This window comes from Echinops telfairi, unplaced genomic scaffold (genome assembly GCF_000313985.2).
Source record: "Echinops telfairi isolate 266 unplaced genomic scaffold, ASM31398v2 ScPeMD7_7468;HRSCAF=8506_0, whole genome shotgun sequence".
Classification (NCBI taxonomy): domain Eukaryota; kingdom Metazoa; phylum Chordata; class Mammalia; order Afrosoricida; family Tenrecidae; genus Echinops; species Echinops telfairi.
In genome coordinates, this window is record NW_022111369.1 from 85,923,541 (window position 1) to 85,929,500 (window position 5,960).

At 38.1% G+C, this 5,960-nt stretch overlaps 1 pseudogene; it reads right to left on the reverse strand.

Moving 5' to 3' along the window:
- Positions 1–268: 268 nt before the first annotated feature.
- The window catches only part of LOC115873308, a 16,605-nt pseudogene continuing 10,913 nt past the window's right edge, over positions 269–5,960 (reverse strand).

The window sequence follows — 5,960 nt, forward strand, 5'->3', positions numbered from 1 at the left end:
ACAATGTGTTTGTGCCAAGCTGGTTCGTGTGGATCAACATCAGGGAATCCCTGCAATGCCATGAGGAAGTCTCTCACAGCTAGAGGGGCAAGGTGTTGTCTTCCACATCAATCAAGCTTTGGAGAAATCCTATTAGTGTTTGACCCATCCCCCCCAAAAACAACAATGAAGTGTTCCGTGTGCTAACAACATAGTTTTAAAAACCCATATAAAAAAATCTCTGCATTTTCATTAAACTTGATGAATAATAGTGTTTCCATTTGTACAGTCACCAGATATACACAGTTATCAAAAACCACACACTGCATTTGGCATCTCCAGCACCTTCAGCTTTCTGTGTCTCATCTGTTTTGGCGTCTCCATTTTCTGCAGGCCTGTCCCCACCCTTGCAGACATCAGCTTTCTCTCTTTACCCTTTGGGTACCTTCTCTCCCTTGTTTGCAGGGCCTTTTTAGACTTAGGCTCTGCTTTTAGAGGAACAAGCTTAGCAGATAACCTTGCTGATCTCCTCTGAGTTTCCCTTTGGCTTCAGTCTCCCGTGGCATCCCCTTTAGCTTTTCTCTTGGCATGGTGGCACTGGGTGTGGGGAGCAGGCGCTGGACGTGGGGATGCGGTGGGGATGCGGGTATGGAGGAGACATTCTCGCTTGGCTCTCCTTCACACTGCTCCTGAATTTTCTTCTCTCTGGTATTGTTATATGAATTTTCTCCTAGATTTTCTTGTGCTATTTTCTTTGTATATTATTGTTTCTTCCTATTCTGGAATCATAATGAGACGCAAGTTATGCATATGGATTGGACCCTACATACTTTTTATGATTCCTTCAGATTATTTTACCCCTTCTGTGGATGGTTCCTCTTTCAGTTTATTGTAGAGCTATTTGTTTTCCAGCTTACATATTCATCTTTCCAATGCTTTAATTCAATTACTATGCCTTTAAAAAATGTTTCCTAAACCTGTTCCCTAGTGTTAATCTTCTGTAATTTTATGATTTTGTTGTTGTAAGGTTTCTAGATTTTAAATTTTCCCCCTTAGAACTCTCAAACTATTTTTTTATCCATTAAAATATCTGAGCATAATTCTTCTAAATTATTTTTCTGGTTCTTTTCCTTCTTCTGAAAATCCTTTGGATTTTGATATTATTCCCGTGTTTTGTGTCTGATTTTCATGTTTGATTCTTTTGCAACTGTATTTTCTACTGTTTCCATGACATCTAGATACAAGTGTTAGGGATGGGAGAGATGGCGGGTCCTGTGGCGTCCTCTCCTCCATTAAGGGGTGGAAAAGAGGGACAAGAGAAACAGAGACAGGAGTCCCGGATGACGACTTGATCTGGACTAGACACCAGTGCTCATGCTGCCCCACAGTGGTAAGTCCCTTATAAAGTGGAAACAAAGATGCGCTAAGACAAATGGACCGCTTGACTTGTGTGCAGACCAATGTCTGATAGGTGGCCCCGAAGTGACAGTACTCTATTCGCAACCTTGATTTGGCTGCATGCACTCATTCCCTGGTCACCACTCTGTCCTTGTGAAGTTTTCATAAAGCATCATTGATTTCAACATTCTCCCACTCAAGCTTCAGGAAAACTTTGGTATTTTTTCTTGCAACAATTTTAGCAGAACACCCTGCTCTAATAGTTCTTTTCAAGCTGATGTTTTATCCTTCTTAGAACCTCAAAGTAGAAATTGTTGGAATATGTAATAACACTTTAGTAGGAGTTTACCTTGCTGGGAAATATGAAATAAAGAAATCCATATGTAGTTTTTGATTGTTTTTCCCCTCCCCATAATATGCCTTTTTTTTTTTCCCTTTGATATCTTTTTTTTTTAACATTTTATTAGGGGCTCATACAACTGTTATCGCAATCCATACACACATCAATTGTGTAAAGCGCATTTGTACATCATTCTCAAAACATTTTCTCTCCACTTAAACCCCCGACATTAGGTCCTCATTTTTCCCCTCCCTCCCTGCTCCCCCCTCCTTCATGAGCCCTTGATAGTTTATAAATTGATATTTTTCATACCTTGCCCTGTCTGACGTCTCCCTTCACCCACTTTTCGACTGTCTGTCCCCCAGGGAGGAGATCACATATAGTTCCTTGTAATCGGTTTCCTCTTTCCTACCCATTCTCCCTTTACCCTCCCTGTTTCGCCACTCACACCACTGGTCCTGTAGGGCTCATCTGCCCTGGCTTCCCTGTATTTTCAGTTCCTATCTGTATCAGTGTACATCCTCTGGTCTAGCCAGACTTGCAAGGTCGAATTTGAGTCATGGTAGTGGGAGCAGGGAGGAAACATTTAGGAACTAGAGGAAAGTTGTATTTCTCATCGTTGTTACATCACACCCTGACTGGCTCATCTCCTCCCCGAGACCCCTCTGCAAAGAGATCTCCAGTGGCCTACTAATGGGCTTTGGATCTCCATTCCGCAGTCCCCCCATCATTCACTATGGTAAGATTTTTTGTTCTGATGATGCCTTACACCTGATCCCTTCGACACCTCGTGGTTGCATAGGCTGGTGTGCTTCTTCCATGTGGGCTTTGTTGCTTCTGAGCTTGATGGCCGCTTGATTACCTTCAAGCCTTTAAGACCCCAGACACTATAGCCTTTTCCATAACTTTTCGAACACCTGCTGTCAAGCTGCTTACATTTAGATAAAAATTTATAAAGGAAGACTAAATGTATCCAGGTTATTATGAATTTCTGTACACCATCTTGCGTGTGCTTTGACGTATTCTACATTGCATTTAAATTTCACAATTCAGAAGTTGAAAACCAAAACCAAAGCCATTGCTGTTATGTTGGTTCTGACTCATAGTGATCATATAGGACCTGGGCGAACTGCCCCCAAAACCAAACCAAAATCACTGCCTCTGAGCTGCCCTGACTAATGGGCACTTTATCGGACCAACTAGAACTGCGTCTGTGCGTTTCTGAACCTGTATATCGTTGTAGAAGTTAAAAGCCTCATCCTTCTCCCTCTGAATGGCTACTGGGTTTGAACCAGAGGTCCGACAGTTAGCAGTTGAATAAGCCACTGTGCCAGCAGCGTTCCTCGAACTATCCTATAAGCTTTCCAAGAGTGTCATTTTATAGAAACCTACTGCCAGACCTCTCTTAATTGGATAAGCAGGAGATTTGCATCATTAACCTTTTTGGTCAACAGGCGAGTGCTTCATCACTGACTAAGGGCATTGATTGACTAGGAGTCAATCTACTGCGATGAATTAAGTAAATGAAAGTACAAATGCTCAAGATACTTGTTTTTTGTTTCTCACTTTTCATGATTTTTTTTCTTAGTGTACATCATTTTGTAGTTTTATTCCATATTCATGGAAACATTAGAATATATTTTAATTAAACTTGCAGAAAAACAATAATATATACAGTTTACAGTTACAGAAATTCTTGAAAATACAGATACTTGCATATTGTAAGCATATGTGATATAAATGCAATTTTCACATCCTGTTGACTGTTCTAATAAAGGCCATTTCAAGCCCGGGTTTTACCAATAATATTTTTTTAAAAACAAAGTAAGGTGACTAATCACAAGTGAAGAGCCAAGGAAGTAACTTTTCAGGGTATCTATTCTTGGCTGTGTTTCTAATGACAAGCTTGCCTTGGGCTTTTCTTCCCAGAGAGTGACATCCTCAGGGCCAAAGCCAGCTGCCTGCTTGTACCACAGCTGACAATTATCATTTTCTCAGGTTGGGTGAGATGTCTTATGAGCCTAGCACCTCATGCTCCTTTTATCTTCCCTGCACATGCCCTAAAGATAGTGCAGTACCTTTTGTTAAATAATCTTAAAATATATTAATAAATAACAGGAAGAAGATTAAACACAGTGGGGCGCGCTTCAAATATGTCAAGAAAAAAATCATATTATATGTTACTTCAATTTTACTGTAAGATTTGTGAAAGCTGTGTGTGTGTGTGTGTGTGTGTGTGTGTGTGTGTGTGTTGCTGTAGGTTAGACATCGGGCTGCTAATCACAAGGTGGGCGATTCAAACAGCAGTAGTCACTGGAGAAAAGATGGGACTGTCAACTCCAAGAGAGTAACACTTTTGAAACCCCTACTACTCAGGGTAGTGTGGTAATTACATAATTTCCTGTCAACTTGAAGATAAAGAAGTGTAGGGGTGGAGTCCAGCCTGTCAATCAGGTCACAGCTTGATGGGACCTATTGGTAGCCATGCCTTCTCTCTGCCTTCACCTACCTGTTGATGAGCCACACGGAGACCTGTGCCAGCCCTGCAAATGCATCCACTGGATCCACACAGCACTGCACCGATTGGCCTGTGACCTTCCTTCCTCCTTCATCACTGCACGTGGCTTCATGAGTCTGAAGAAAGACTTATGGACCAGTATTGAATTTTTGAAAATTAGTATCAGATTGAGTTAGACTAGGTTGGTATGTTTTATTCATGCACAATTACTTCTTGATATAAAGCTCTTTCTTGTACCTATATGAGTGTCACTGGATTTGTTTATCTAGTCAAGGTGGACTAAACAGGTAGCTAAGAGTGATAATTGACACTATATGTGTGTGTATAGTTTTTAAAGTTTGTGAAGAAATGGAATAAAAATATAATGGAATTTTTTTCACCTCACAATTTGAAGCATTTATATATATATATACATATATACATGCACACGCATACATATCTGATGATATACACTTCCACATCTGGTGGTACATGCAATGTGTGTGTGTGTGTGTGTGTGTGTGTGTGTGCATGTATGGGTGGATCTTGTGTGTATGTGTATTACCAGATGTTTTGATGATACAATCTGAATATGAAAAAACATAAAATATCCCCAACTAAAGTGTGTTATGGTTTTAGCTTGAATTTGATTATGTTCCTTTGATTACAGTTAGATGAGACACAGTTACTAAGCTATTTTCCCATTTTGTTTTGGAAAGAATAATTTAATATTAATCTTGTAGCATAGAGGAAACAGTTTCTCAAAGGTACAAATTATAAAGTGTTTGGAAATTGATGACTGTAGTGCATTTTATCATTTTCAAGTAGTTAGAAATTACAGCCAAATTTTATTGGAAGAGAAAGTTATATATTAAAATGTGTTTATGCTGTGGAACAAAGCTCCATCAAAGAAACCTAAAACTAACATAGCAATTATTTCCTATGTAAGTTTGACTACAAAACTGTAACGTTTTATAGTTTGTTAGGGAAAAAAGGTTGTAATGCAAACTTAATTTGGGTTTAATACAATCTAGATTAATTTTAAATTAAAGATTAATTAAGTAAAGTGGCTTTAAAGTATGTATGCTAATATTATTCTATGCATGGCCGAATAACAAGAAATGTGTGAAACAATCTGTCAAATACTATAATGCATTCACAGTTAACCTTAACAGGTACAGAAATGCCTTATGTTTTTGTTCATCACATGATTCCATTTCACAGATACTGACTTTTATAAATTAAAAATTTGTGGCAGCTTCCATTTAGAAAGTCTATGGACAACATTTTTTTCAATACTTTATGCTCACTTTGTGTCTGTGACACATTTTGGTAATTTTCACATCAATTCAGAATTTTCATAAAGTTATTGTACACTTAATATACTGATGTATAATTCAAATATAACTTTCATATGCACTATGAACAAAATATTCATATGTGTTACTCTATTGTGATATGATATTTGCTTTATTATAGTGGTCTAGAACAAAACCTACAATATTTCAGAGGCATGATATATATTAACTCATGTGTATAAGAATGACAGAATCGTGTTTTATACAGAAAAGTTTAGTTTTGATAGCCAATCTTCTGGATGTACAACAGTTTTTGTCATAACACTTCTTGAAATTTGAGGTACTTGAGCTAAGAAATTTCTTCAAGTTTTTGGTAAAAATAGCTTAACACATATTGTTTTATTCTTATTGAATGTACATCGATGATCTGTAAGAATTAAAAAAAATT